This window comes from Erpetoichthys calabaricus, chromosome 3, assembly GCF_900747795.2.
Source record: "Erpetoichthys calabaricus chromosome 3, fErpCal1.3, whole genome shotgun sequence".
NCBI lineage: Eukaryota > Metazoa > Chordata > Cladistia > Polypteriformes > Polypteridae > Erpetoichthys > Erpetoichthys calabaricus.
The window spans coordinates 32166356-32181969 of NC_041396.2; the positions used below are offsets into that span (position 1 = coordinate 32166356).

Genomic DNA, 15614 nt, shown 5'->3' on the forward strand with positions numbered 1-15614 from the left:
CATTAGTTAGGTCTGGAATTACTCCCAGGTAAGGTGAAAGCCCAACATAGCAGGGTTCTGCCATCTCTACAGCTTCCCCTAGCGGCCCCCATGGAACTCAACAGGCCTACATCAAACTCCAACTCGCAGGATGCCCTTCAGGAATCTTTGGTGCCACGGGCACCCAGGGGGCTGCCCTCTAGCATCCCGGGGAAGGCAATGCCTTGTGTATGCCCTGGCCATCCAACACATTATACTGTATATGCATTTATATATAAAATGCTAAGGTCTGTCCATGTGTCACACAATTACTCACAAACTACTTCGGCTAGAATCTTGGTCTCACCTGAGACCTCATGAACCAATATTTACTGGGAAAAAAATTGATGTTGCAACAACCTTGGCTAACTGACTCACGCTTGTGTGTTTCTTACAGAAAAGTGTTAAGCAAACAACGTGACATGGCAGAAGGATAAAGAAGACTAGGGACATCAGCTGAGCATCAAACAAATTGCAGAGGCCAATGATGTGAAGAAGAGCAGTTTCATCTGCTGAGTGTCAAGTTAGGAATACAAAATGTAAGAATGACATAGATAAGGAATGACAAAGCCTGAGAAATGCATGCAGTCTATGGTCTGCGAACTTCACTAGATTAAATAAAGTTCTCTAGTGAATGAAAAAAAAAATCACAGAATGCGTGTGTATCCTCAATTAGGATAAGGCGGTTGCTAGGTAACAGTGGGAGGGGCTGGGTTTGCCAGCAATGATTTTCCATGCAGTGTGATTTTACTGTGGAGAGAATGCAGTAATGTGTACATGATGGTGGGTTTTGTTGTGTCCTTGTCTGGATAATATGCAGCATTTTACATTTTTACAAATCATGAAGCACTCCTATGCAGTGATATGAACAAGAGGCACAAATAGAATTGATTTTACTGGTGTGGTACATATTAAATACATTATACATCTGCAAGAAAGAACACAGATAAATATGAAGTGTAAATGAGGTTTCAGGAAGCTATATTCCTAATTTACCAACCAAAAAACTCTTTATAAACCTTAAAAAAACTGTTTATTAAGTTTATTTTTTTACAGTTTTAAAATGGCTTGCAAAATGAATTTCAGTGTTTTGGAAAACTGCATACAAATCACAGTTTGCTGGTTTTGCCCATCAATACTCATCAGATTGTCAAAGCTGCTCAATCTAATTCAGGGTAGCAGAGGACTGAAGCTGATTCTGACAGCACTGGGCACAAGGCAGGAAATAGTCCTGGACAGAGCTTCATGGTGTAGCCACATTACTGTGATTGCTGCATCTTGTCTGCAGGTCTGAAGCCCTACTAGAACTCAAAAATCGGAAAAGGGTATGTCATAAGTGTATAATTTTAATATGTTACTGTGCTCTGTGCAAATATAATATTTTATTAATCTGCCTTTTTCTACTCACATGCATAGTTGACACAGAGCCGGATTTAGCATGGGGGTTCACCATATAAGAACTGCTAGGCAAGCATTATAAGACAAGACAGTTAGGGACAACTGCGAAATGAGCAGTCAGACTGAGGACCATTGTATACTATTTTTGTTTGTCAATGTCAGCATGAAACTGTATTGTGTCTTATTTGGAATGGTATGATTCACCTAAGTGGGGGCCTGCACATGAAGAAAGAGTATAAAGCCTTGGAACATTGCCCGGCACACCTTTGAAGCTGATGGACAGATGGAAGATAACGTCATCCAATCCTGAAAATCCTTCCAACTGCACAGCGAACATGGCAGATTATTCCACTCCCGAACTGGGTTTTGCCATTGGCTTCCTTCATCTGTTATGCAGCATAAGCCGTCATTAACCCCTTCACCGCCCTCTGCCGGATATATCCGGCACCGCTGTTTTAATGCTAGCGCCATACTGCCGGAATTATCCGGCACATTTGCCTGTGGTTATATGAATGCCTGGCAAGTAGTATAACTGACGGTTTGGCGTGGGTATTATTACTACGTTGTATTTCGACAACTCTGTGGTTGTTTTGGCCGGTCATGTGACGTGATTCGCATGTAACAGCTGTGAATATGGCGAAACGTAAACTGACTTCAAGTGAGGCTTTGCAGGCGATTTTGGACAGTTCTGATCATGATTGTAGCAGTTCTGAAGAAGATTTTAGTGACAGTGATGAGCAGCAACGTGCGCTGCATGATATTGTGAATGAAGACGCATCGGATGACGGCGCTGAGTGGGTGTATCCCCAGCATCTCAGCTGGGCTGCTGCCCGAGGTGAACTACCTTTTCTGCATTCGTTTGAGGGAACGTGTGGCTTTATTGTTGATGTAAACAATTACACTGCTGAGCAGTTTTATGAGCTGTTTGTGTCACCTGATTTGATTAGACATTTTGTTCATCAGACAAATCTGTATGCAGCACAGTTTATTGAGAAAAATCCCAATTTACCTCCACATTCCCGTGTTCGTGCTTGGTTTGACACTGATGAAAACGAAATGAAAAAATTCATTGGGATTTTGATGTTGATGGGAATAATCAGAAAACCAGATATTGAGATGTACTGGTCTACAGATCCTATGTATGCAACACATATTTTTGCAGCTGTCATGACACGTAACTGATTCTCTTTGCTGCTGAAATTCTTTCATTTGAATGACAACAGAAACGAGCCAGATAAGAAAGATTCAAACCGCGACCGCTTGTTCAAGCTACGTCCTTTGATTGATCATTTATTTGAAGCATTTCAGTTGCCCTACATGCCAGGACCGTCAGTTGCAGTTGATGAAAGTTTATTGTCGTGGAAGGGCCGCTTACAGTTTCGACAGTATCTACCATTGAAAAGGGCACGGTTTGGTATCAAGATGTTTTGCTTAGCTGAGAATTCAGGTTACATTTATAGATTTCGTGTATACACTGGCAACTTGCACAACATTTAGTGGTCAATACTGCTTGAATAAATGTAAAAAATGTAAAAAAAATGTAAAAAAGTAAAAAAACAAAAATTGTTCAGATTTCGCCTGGCTTGGGGAATATTTAGGGAGTTGGCGGTTAAAGGGTTAAACAAAGCTGTTATTTCACCTATGTGATTTCTTATCACTAAGGGAGGGGTATCATCTTTTTATATTATATCTGAATAGATTTGGGTTATGTAACAATTAAAAAAGAACTCATTCCAACAAGGGAGCTAATGCCCCTTGCTGGATACAGGGTAGGTATTACAAAGTCAGTTCTCATTATCTGAGGAGTTATGTCCTTAAAAGCCCAGCTGAAATGGAAACTGTAGATGCTGAGTTTGGGGTTAGGTTCCTGTGGACCCTGTTCACAATACAATTTTGCCATCCATCACCATAAACACATAATTGTCATGGACAAAAAATCAGCTAGGGCGGCACGGTGGTGCAGTGGGTAGCACTGCTGCCTCGCTGTAAGGGGGCCTGGGTTCACTTCCCGGGTCCTCCCTGTGTGGAGTTTGCATGTTCTCCCCGTGTCTGTGTGGGTTTCCTCCGGGTGCTCCGGTTTCCTCCCATAGTCCAAAGACATGCAGGTTAGGTGGATTGGTGATTCTAAAATTGTCCCTAGTGTGTGCTTGGTGTGTGTGTGTGTGTCCTGCGGTGGGTTGGCGCCATGCCCAGGATTGGTTCCTGCCTTGCGCCCTGTGTTGGCTAGGATTGGCTCCAGTAGACCCCCGTGACCCAGCGGGTTGGAAAATGGATGGATGGATGTAAAAAAATCAGCTAAGCTCATCATAGAAAAGGTGGGCTGAGACAAGACCAGCAGGAGGATATGGGGTTGGGTGGACATTTTGGTCCTCCACTCTTGCACCTTTGAGGTGTGCTAAAAACTCTTTTATAGGTTCACCTTTATGGAAACCTTGTTACAACTTTTATTTCCTCTAGATACTCAAGTTTGATCATCTTTTTGCAATTTGTCAGAGGCAATGAGCAACCATAGCAGGGCCAAAGCGAGGACCTCACTAAACCATTCAATTGCTGCAGTGACTTACAGAATGTACAATGGGAAGGGACCTAATCAGAGGGAGCTTAAGACTCGCACTAACTGGTTATCTCTTGTTTGTGGGGAACACTTACAAGCCTTGGTCCTCATTCCAAATAGGGTTCAACGGTGTAACCATTCCTCTTAGCACCGTGTAGATACTCTTTAAACTATTCAGTGTAGTGCGTATGCAGACCCAGTAGTCTAAGGGCATCACAGACCTGTTATTGCTCAATATTGCTCACAAGCCTCGGGAGGCCTTACAGAATTTTTTTTATTCCACATGGCCTTAAATAGACACAATTAGACCATGGGTGTCACAAAACAGGCTACACTTTTATAAAAGTGGATAAGCAAATCTGCTGGAACTGAATCTGCAAATAGTGAGGATTTACGGTATTTGTTTCATGTAGGATTCTACTAGAGAGTGATAACCATAGAGAACATGGCTGTATCACTGTTTGTGCACTGTCCCTTTATAAGTTTATAGGTGTGTAGAGTCACTTCTGTCATGTGTTCAGTAAAAAGAATTCAGTATAATTCTTATCTTTATGCACTAATGAACATGTCGCTCTGATTAGTAAGTACAAGGGGGCTCCGCCCCCTGCTCGCTTCGCTCGCCTACCCTCGGTGTTTTGAACCCGTGCCCGTGTGAGGATGACGCACGTTTAATACGGAGAGCTTGCCCGTGTCACTCTGGGGCTCTCCACTGTTAATTAATTATATCCAGGCAGGCGCGTGTTTGTATCTCGGTAAGTGGAGCTGTGTCGTGTTGAACCCGTGCCTGCTTTGCTTATGCAGTTTGTAGGAGTTCACGTTCATTAGATCTACGCAGTAGTGCCACTCACAATATGGCGGCCAAGCCTGCGCATTCCGTATTATGTCGGTTCTTACCATGCTGTGTAGGAGCATTTGCCTTTTGTACTTTACTGGGCTTTGTGACGCCCGATGTAGGCGCCTGAACCTTCCGGGTCCGTATCCACTGTGTGGTGTGGACGTTTAACTGTCGTTGGTTCTGCCTTTATATTCTGTATGTCGGTGTGCATGTGTTTAGTGCCTAGGTTTTTTTGTAGCTGTTGCATTCCAGGTTTCATCATCTGTAACCCGCTCTCCATGTGTTCGTACCCGTTCTTTAATCCCTTTATGAAGTTTTACTTTGCTTTCTATTCTGTGTTTTATTTCTGACTTTGCTTTATCATGCTCTCGGCACGTCAGACCGTTTGTAGTGTCTCTCGTTTTACTGTGGGGAGGTGGGCTTTGTTTTGTAACCTGCTCTCTATGTGTTTGTTTCTGTTCTTTAACCTCTTTATGACGTTTTACTTTGTTTTCTACTTTGACGGTTCGTAGTCTGTCCCGTTTTACTCGGGGTGGGGGGGGGGGGGGGTGTGTGGTTTGTTTCTTTAATCCCTTTATGAAGTTTTACTTTGTTTCCTACTTTGCGTTTTATTTCTGACCTCGCTTTATCCTGCTTGCGGCATGTTCTTTATCCTCTTTATTAGGTTTTACTTTGTTTCCTACTCTGACAGTTCGTAGTTTCTCCCGTTTTGCTCTGTTGCGGTGGGTGGGGGGGGGGGGGCTTTGTGTGGCGCCTGCGCACGTGCGTAGTCTTTCCCATTTCACTATGGGGGGGGCTTTGTGTGGCGCTTGCACACTATATCTTTTGCGTCGGTAGGGGCGCGTTGCATCATTTCTTATAGGGGCGCATGGCCTGATTTCTTATTTCTGTTAGTGGAGGGGAGCTTTGTGTGGCGGGCGTGGGTCTGAATCCTCTTGTTTGTGTGCCATGGGTTTGCGCTTGCGTCTGACTCCTTTTTTCTTTAGCGTCCTCATTTCTTATTTTCTGTTGGTTGGATCCGTTGGTTGGAGGGGGGGCATGCGCAGTACGTCTTTTGTCGTCCATGGGCAGGCAGGTCCCTGCGTCCATATCCGTTTAGTAATATGGAGCGTCCTCATTTCTTATTTTCTGTTGGTTGGATCCGTTGGTTGGAGGGGGGGGCATGGCGCTGGCGCCTGCGCAGTACGTCTTTTGCGTCCACGGGCAGGCAGGTCCCTGCGTCCATATCCATTTTACCATTCTCTTTTAGTAATATGGATAACTATCTTACCTCCAAACTTCTGGTTTGCAGACAGAATCTAAATCACCTTTTGCTCTTACATTTTAAATTAGATCTGGGAATCTACTACAGTATGTACCTAATGGATACCAGGACACCGTGTAGTATGGCAGTTCTAGATATTTTAGGCTGACCTCTGACTTTTGAAGTAACTGAAGGAGAGACTCTAAATGTAATAAACAAGTCAGAGGTTTGGAGGAGCATAAAGCGAAGGGGTTGTCAAACTTTTGAGATGAGAAGAAGTGACAGTTTTGGGTTCACCAGGACAAGTGGACAGCAAATTCTATTGGTTTTAGTCAGATTCGTGTACAACAAAAAATGCATATATTCCAAAAACATGAAAAGTGGTTGGAACCTGCATTTGTGACTTCAAAACACAGGACCAGAAATTTGGGGAAGTGTCACACTGAAGACGTAGTTAGAAGTGGGTATACAGCACTTCCAGTGTTGTGAAAATTAGAATCTGCGGTCACAATTGTAATGATGCCCACACAGGGAGGCAGACGTGATACTGACGGGCACAAAATGTCCCTGATGGGTGCAACTGGTGTACAGTCTACACCAGGGGTAGGCAACGTCGGTCCTGGAGTGCCACAGTATGTGCAGGTTTTTGTTCCAACCCAGTTCCTTAACGAGAACTCAATTATTGCTGATGAAGCACATATTGCTTAAGTGACATTTTGATGCTTCATTTTAGTGGTCTCGCTTGTTAAGGTTCTCCAACCTTAATTGATTATTTCAATCTTAAACTGCTGCATTCAGTGTTTTAATTGCTCCTTATTAGCAATAAGATGTAAAACAGGGGTAGGCAATGTCGGTCCTGGTGAGCCACAGTGGCTACAGGTTTTCATTCAACCCAATTGCTTAATTAGAAACCAATCATTGCCAATCTCAGACCTTATTTAATTTTATGGCTTGTTAGTCTGTGCAATGTAAGGCTTTTATATCGTAGATTTTTTTCCTTTCCAAGGATATCATCCAAATGATATGAAGCCTAAAACAGATCATTTTCAGTCTGTCACATTTTTCTATTAAGTGTTTTATTAAATCAAACCGTGCATGATGAACACACACAGATGTAATTGGAAAAAAAGCTAGCTGGAGAACTGCTGGCTGCTTTGTCTTTTACATCTTATTGCTAATAAGGAGCAATTAAAACACTGAATGCAGCAGTTTAAGATTGAAATAAGCAATTAAGATTGGAGAACCTTAACAAGCGAGACCACTAAAATGAAGCATTAAAATGTCACTTAAGCAATATGTGCTTCATCAGCAATAATTGAGTTCTCGTTAAGGAACTGGGTTGGAACAAAAACCTGCACATACTGCGGCACTCCAGGACCGACGTTGCCTACCCCTGGTCTACACTACACACGCTATGACAACTTGTAGCATTTCTGTTGTAAGCAGTTGTTTGGTTGGCTGAGTGTTCAAAGACTCTGGTGTGAATCTAAATACATGACACTCTTCCCTCTCTGCAGAAGACTGGTTTGCAGAAGATTCTCACGGCAGATGGTTAAGAGATGTTCTTGGATGTACAGACGATGTGAATGGATACCTCATCCTTATTAGTGTTTTAAACATGAAAAGAAGGAAGTTGAAAATGTCATAAAACATTTATCTGTGCTGTCCTTTTCAGAGGTGTGCAGTGCCAAATGTCAATGTAAGTACCCATCTGAAAGCAACGGAATTCAGTTGCTCCCGTGCAACCCCAAGAGACTGATATACAAGTTCTTCTGAAGACCAAGAGAGTTTGCATCTAAGTGACTGAGTATGGTACAGGTTGGAGGTCCTAAATCAGCCCAACCCTTGACGTTTGTGCCTCGTGGCTTCTGTCTTATTTCATTTGCATTGCTGCTGCACTGTCAAGCTCCCCCCACCCAGATCCCAAGGAAGACCCGTGACAGATGAGCTTCACGTACCTGAAGGGATTCTGCTCAAGCGCTCCAAAAGATCTCGACTGTAGCATACAGCAGCTGCCTTGATGTCGCAACAAAGCACTGAGAAGAGTTTCCTGTGCAGTTTGACACTTGGCGGAGACTGTCAAATAAGAGCAGCGTACCTCTTCCGTTTGTGATGAAATCTGCCGTTAGACGGCAAGTTCTGCTGCTGAGTCATGACGTGGGCAGGCGCTTCCTCTAACTAGGTGGAATAATTCTCTGTGCCCATCAGCATACCCATCCAAAGCTAAAACCAGAAGCCTGGAGCTTCCAGTAGACAACAAGCCAGCTGCCCACTTTGGGTCATGTTGTCATAAGTTGATGCTTCTACTCTATAGTATATATGGCTAGTTTACTGGTGCTGCCCTGGGATGAGCCACGAGGCATAGGGATGTAACATAGATGACTGGGAAGAAAGTAGACTTGGACTGAGATATTTATTAGGTAAGTGAAAGGAGTCTGGACAGTTACTGGGATGTTCCCTAGGTAACACAGAAGAAAGTGGCTTATTATGCAATGTCCCTACAGAATATAACTGGGAAGAGAGTGGTCTGATTCTGGGATGTTTATCAGGTAAGTAGAAGGATACAGGACTAGCATGGGCATGTGTGTTAAGCAACTGAGAAGAAAGTGGACAAGTATTAAGATATTTATTAGTACTAGGGTGTTGTACCGTGATTACATCTTGCCTGAAGAAGGGGCCTGAGTTGCCTCGAAAGCTTGCATATTGTAATCTTTCTAGTTAGCCAATAAAAGGTGTCATTTTGCTTGGCTTTTCTCGATATTTATTAGGTAAGTAGACCAGTACCAGGATGTTTTCCAAGTTAATGAAAGGAGATTAAACAATTTTGGTGATGGCCCTTTCAGTAACTGAGAGGAGAGTAGACCTGTACTGAGATAATTAGGTAAGTGGAAGGTACGTGGACCAGCACTGGGATGTCAGTTAAGTGAAAGAGACTGACCAGTATGGGGATGTGTCTTAGAAAACTTTTATGAGAATGGATCAGTACTGAGATGTTTCCTAGGAAAGCCAGTGGACCATTCAGTGGCTTGGATCTGGAATGCTTCCTATATGAGTATGGAGATGTGTCTTAGGTGACAGGGAAGAGACTGGAGTGGTGCTGAGATGTTTATTAGGTTAGAAGGAAGGAGACCGTCCCACTATGGGTGTATGTCTTAGGTAATTGGACTGGTACTGACATGTTTATCAAGTTAGTGGAAAGAGACTAAACTATTATGGAGATGGCCTCTAAGATTACTGAAAAGAGAGTATATCTGTGCTGAGATGTTTATTAGATATGTGAAAGACTCTGGATCAGAATGAGAATGTGTGATAGGTAACTGGGAGGAGAATGGATCGATAATTAGATGTTTCCTGGAAAACACAGAAGAAAGTGGACAAGTACTGGAATGTTCCTTGGGTAGGAATTGAGATGTGTCTTAGGTACCTGGAATGAGACTGGACTGGTTCTGAGATGTTTATTAGGTTAAAGGGAAGGAGACTGGACCGACCATTATTAGGATATGCCGTAGTTAATTGGGAGGAGAGTGGACTGGTACTGAAATGTTTACCAAGTTAGTGGAAGGAGACTAAATCATTATGGAAATGGTCTCTTTGGTAAATGGAAACAGAGTGGACTGGTGCTGATAATTCATTGGGTAAACAGAAGGAATTTATACCAGTGCTGGCATTTTTCCAAGGTAATATGGAAGACAGTGGACCCTACAGTGGACTGGTTTTGGAAAGAAATGTAGTGGACTATTGTGGTGTATGTTCTTGCAGTAACTCGGAAGACAAGGGGCCAATATCAAAATGTTTCCTAAATAAGTGAATATAGAGTGGACTAGTATGGGAAGGCGTCTTTTGTGACAGGAAGGAGGGTAAACATGAACAGGAAGGTTTGCAAGGTAACATGGAACAGAATGGACAATACAGTGGATCAGTAGTGGAATGTTTCTAGGAAGAGTTGGCCGGTAACAAGATGTCTCTAAGATGAGGATGAGAGTTTGCCTTTTATTACTAATGGTGGGTCCGCAATGCATCTGCTATATAAAACACAGTTGAGGTTGTCAGTGGTGAGTTTCAGGCCTGACACCCTGCACCCTGAGGCTCTGTGACAAAAAGAGAACTTGCAGTTACAGTGCAGCTGTGAAATATAAAAACCTCACTCGACGTGGTGAAAGTGAGCAACTTCCGGTGGACACCAGCAACACAGGCAGCTTCAGCACATCCTCAGGAAGGGAGGTAGTATAGTTTTATAGACACCTCATGCTACAAAGGGTCACAAGGCTACCTGAACTAACTATTAGGGACCAATGAAGCTGTAGAGATATCTAAAAAAAAAATATCTGTGATGACCACCCTCAAGAAAGTACAGTATAAGCAGGGTTACCATGAATCTCACAAAAGGAGGAAGGTTAGATTGGGTGCTGTCAGATAGGAGCTACTTGCTGTCACAGACCAGAGTATATTTTCAAGTAACAGGACCACTCTTAACATCAGCCAATTCTGGTAGGTCTTGTCATACCATAATCCTCTGCTTCCTGTGCTTTTCAGTTCAAGCAAAAGAAGATTAAGAGGAGACATGATTGAAGTGTTTAAAATTATAAAGGGAATTTGTCCAGTGGATCGAGACAAGAAAAGAGAGGAACAGATGGAAACCTGTTAAGGATGAATTTCCAACAAACATTAAGAAGTTTTTCTTCACACAGAGAACGACAGACACGTGGAATAAAACACAGAGTAGTGTGGTGGACAGGAGGACTTTAGGGACCTTCAAAATTCAACTGTTATTTTAGAAGCATTAGGTGGAGAGGACTGGCAAGCTTTGTTGGCCTGAATGCAATGTTCTTGTCTAGATTATTGTAATGGTCTAAAAACTAGTCCACACAAACTGGCTCTTCTCTGTTGTCACCATGGGGTTTAGTATTCCATTTGAGTTTGTGGAAGTTCTCAGGTTATTCTATGACAGAAAATGATGGCACATATGTTTACAAATGTATTAAAAATCTAAAACTGAAATCACTAATTCATAGAAGTATTCAAACCCTTTGCGTGCGCATGAGAGGCAGCTAAAAGGCTCAAAAGATGGTAGTTCCTCGCCAGACCAGGGGATGGCAGAGTGCACTAATCTTTGCTCTTTTCCATTAGCAGACCAATCATGGGAAATTCTGCTTGGGTCCAATGATGTCACTTCTGGCTTCGGCATCATCTCGTCATTTCCGGTCCTGGCTCCGAGGGCGTCGCTTCTGGTTCCATTCCCGATGACCTCATTTCCCATCTACTTTATATATAAGGGCTTTAATGACCTCTTGGGCACGGCCATCAGCAGTGTGTCTGTATGCGGAGAGAGTGTCGGCCTTGTCAAGAGGTTTACTTACTTTGCCAGTGACGTTCGTGTCTCTGGTGACTCTTCCTATGAAGTCAATAGACGGATTGGGAGAGCATGGGGGGTCATGAGGTCAGTGGAAAGGGGTGTGTGGCGCTCCCATAATCTATGCAAAAGGATGAAGGTCCAAGTCCTTAGAGTCCTGGTGCTTCCTGTCTTGCTATATGGTTGCGAGACATGGCTGGTATCCAGTGACCTGAGTGACCTTTGGTACTGCGTCTCTTCGGAAAATCCTTGGGTACCGTTGGTTTGACTTTGCGTCGAATGATCAGTTGCTCACGGAGTCTGGAATGAGGCACATTACTTGCATTGTGAGGGACCATCATTTACAGCACTACTGCCATGTGGAGCAGTTCCCTGAGGGTGATCCAGCTCGTAAGATCCTTATTGTGGGGACCCAAGTGGCTGGACCAGGCCAAGGGGTCACCCACGTAACACCTGGCGGCGGTAGATAGAGGGTCATTTCTGGAGGGTGGGACTGGACTGCATGTCTGCCTGGGAGGTTGCCAACCGGGATCCCAAGTTGTTTCGTTGTGTAGTGGGTGCGGCAATGTACTGTACCAGTGCATGCTCCCCAAATTGACTTGACTTACATATAAGCGCCATTTTTTCCTGTTCTTGTTGTTCTTTGTTATGGACTGATCTATATCAATTTGAACCACATCTTTGCTACAATTTTGGCAGCCAATTGCAAGTATACGGGCGGCTGCCCCCAAACCTCTTTCCATTTTGTGTGGATCATTTACACTGGACTTGGGTATTAAAGTAAATCGCTGTCCTCATCCACAGGGTCCCCTCCTGGGGGGATGTCAGTTGTTTTGTACATTCCCTGTGCTAATGATTGACAACATTAAATTATAACATCTGCCGGTGACTCTGATTATAAGTAATGAGAAAAAGAAATGGATCATGGTCTACTGTAGTGCTAGATGTTTTTTTTAGCTGATGTGGCCCTTTCTACAACATAACCTCACCAAAACTAAAGACCTAATAACACATGTTAGGAGAAACACGGTTCACCCACAAGAAATGATCATCAAACTCCAGACAGTAGAGTTTATCAAAAGTTATAAATATCTTGGAACAATCATACACTTGAAACTGACTTTTAATTAAAACTAGGGGGCGTTGCCCCCTGCTCACTTCACTTGCCAGTCTCCCCGGTCTGAGCTACGCGCCAGCCACTTCGCGTCTCTGCCGCTCGCATAAATATCCATCCATCCAGTATCCAACCTGCTATATCCTAACTACAGGGTCATGGGGGTCTGCTGGAGCCAATCCCAGCCAACACAGGGCACAAGGCAGGAAACAAACCCTGGGCAGGTTGCCAGCCCACCGCAGGGCACACACACTGGACAATTTAGAATCGCCAATGCACCTAACCTGCATGTCTTTGGACTGTGGGAGGAAACCGGAGCACCCAGAGGAAACCCACACAGACACTGGGAGAACATGCAAACTCCACGCAGGGAGGACCCGGGAAGCGAACCTGGGTCTCCTTACTGCAAGGCAGCAGCGCTTCGCATAAATATGGATTTCACTTTCACCAAACAACAAATCTTTTAATTTTCGCAGATACGTCTCTTCATTAGGAAGAAACACCACTTTTCCCTAAAGGCAACACGAATTAGATGATCTACAAGTCTCCGATTTAAAGTTTAAATCCAAATAATATATTCAATCTCTTTCCGCTGCTTTGTTATTTCACTGATTAATAATTTCTGTTTATTTGCGTTAATGCGATCTTTACTATCATTTTTTGAAGCCTTTTGAATTTTAGTACTTTCATAATCCCTAACCTGCTCTGCATGTGTATCACGCCGTTTTTGGTCTGGGTAACCAATGTTATCTTCTTCATTGGGGTTGTTCCACAAAAGATCACCAGAAATTATTTTAAAAAGTAACCACTACATCTCAGATTTGGATTAGAATTGCTGTACCAGATTATTTTACATGTCAAAATCACTGCTGTGAATAAACATTTCTATAACTTATAGTTTTCAAGTTATAGGGGGATGAAAATTGAGGAAATGTTATATAAACTACATAGAATGATGGAAAAAAATAAAGAAGACACTGCAGTCAATTCAATCTTTTATTTTAGATACCAATAAGAAATAAAAAAAAAAAAAAATTACAGAATACTGCGGTGGGTTGGCACCCTGCCCGGGATTGTTTCCTGCCTTGTGCCCTGTGTTGGCTGGGATTGGCTCCAGCAGACCCCCGTGACCCTGTGTTCGGATTCAGCGGGTTGGATAATGGATGGATGGAATTACAGAATAATATTATCTTTTATTTTAAATACCAAGACCGCAAGCAATAAAATATACATTTTTTCATTTACAGCTAAGATAAATAATTTTAATAAAAACAATAATTTCTGTCAAAAATGTTAAGTGTTTTTAATTAATTTTATAATAAATATATTTAGAATGAAACATCCTAAATTTGAATATTTTTTCATTTATGGCTCGCCTACACGATACTTTAATAACCTTTTTATTTTTAACTATTATTTTGTATTGAATTACACTATATTATTATTTTTTGGTAACCCCTTCTCCTACAGTAGACACCAAAGATTTTTAAGAGTGAATTCAGTAAGTGGGTTCTAGAACTTTCTCAATCCATTTCAGGGTTGTTGGAGGTCAGACTCTACCCCACCGGGACTGGGAAAAAGACTGAAAACAAGCGTGAGCAGAACTCCAGTCCATTACACATAGTGGCAATCTGCAAGCACCATTTAAAATAACATAGATGGAATGTAAAAGGCACTATATAATAGATATCAGTTATGACAAAGTAAATAACAGAAGTGAAAGGGAAACTATTGGAATGACTGACCATTATGGATACCAGGTGAATGTGACACTCTTGATGGTAAGTTAAACGGTAAGCAAATTTTCAAAGTCCCAAGCTAGGACACTTGTTTAGCACATACACTACCGGTCAAAAGTTTTCCCCATTGTTCTTCAAATGTATTCAGATGAAATGCAATGAATGGCCTAAAATGATATAAAGTTAAGCAGTAAACTGCCAGAGGTTTAAAATTTAAGATTTAGGCTAGCAAAAATTGGAAAAAAAGGAAATTTCAGCGTATTACAAATGGGCCTTCTTCAGGGAACAACTAATAGCTTACAAACTACAGACGTTCTGCAGCAATTAAAGCAAATTAAGTCTTGCAAGTTGAAGCAAACAATTTGCACAGGTATCCCAATTTCTGTTGATTACTTAAAACCCTCCATCGGTCTTAAAACAGAATGGGTTACTACACCCTCTGAAATACTACCTGGACCCAAGAAGTCATTTCTCCATTAGAGTCTAAACTCAAGTGGAGCTGCTTTTTCATTTCCATCAGCTATCCTGTGAAGTGTCCACCCCTCTCCCTGTTGGTGAGCTTTGACATGTGACTTTCCTTGGCAGCAGTTTGTCCATGTTTGACATGTTGGCCTTCTTTTTTTAAGAGTGTAACCCTTGCGATATGAAGTAATTCTGCAGTTTATGTAACAATACATCGATTCTTCAGACCTCTATTAGTCGCTTCCAGATGCTTTGAAGACTCATGTCAAAAGTGCCAATTGCTTGACCTCGTTTATAGCCAACGCCTATAGAAATGACTCACCTTTGCAGCTGCATTTGTAGATGTGATTTAATGTTACTGTACTTTACAGTTAAATCCCCGTTTCTGTTACTATGTCCACACCCTGTAAATGCATACATACATTCTCAGACCCACTTAATCCAGTTCAGGGCTGCAGGATGCATTGTGCTTATTCCTGCAGCACTGGGTGCAAGGTGGAGGAAGAAAAAAAACACCACACCCACCTTAATGGTGCTGATCCATTGCAGTCACACAGACTTACACATCAACACTCACAGGGGGAACAACACTTCTTTAGAGAAGTCACAAGGAAACACACAAAAAAAAAAAATTAAATTCCATACAGAAAACTGTCAGGACTTGGAGTTTACTCCTGACCTTCTGGGTTCAAACAAACACTTTGAACATTAATCAACTTCTTCTTCTTTCGGCTGCTCCCGTCAGGGGTTGCCACAGCGGATGATCTTCCAAAACTTTCTGTCCTCTGCATCTTGCTCTGTTAAAATTATCAACTAAATAATTAAATTTTAAAATATTATCAAAACTATATATAGTAACAATAAAACATTAATAATTAAAAAATTGAGACAGAGAGGGAAG

At 42.3% G+C, this 15614-nt stretch overlaps 1 protein-coding gene across 1 annotated transcript in view; it reads right to left on the reverse strand.

The window, feature by feature from the left end:
- Positions 1 to 8138, reverse strand: part of LOC114647884 (EF-hand calcium-binding domain-containing protein 4B-like) — a 48255-nt gene extending 40117 nt beyond the window's left edge. Inside the window, exon 1 of the mRNA XM_051924332.1 lies at positions 8007 to 8138. The gene's annotated coding sequence lies outside the window, so the exon portion shown is untranslated. The remainder of the gene's footprint in view (positions 1 to 8006) is intronic.
- Between the last annotated feature and the right edge of the window lie 7476 nt (positions 8139 to 15614).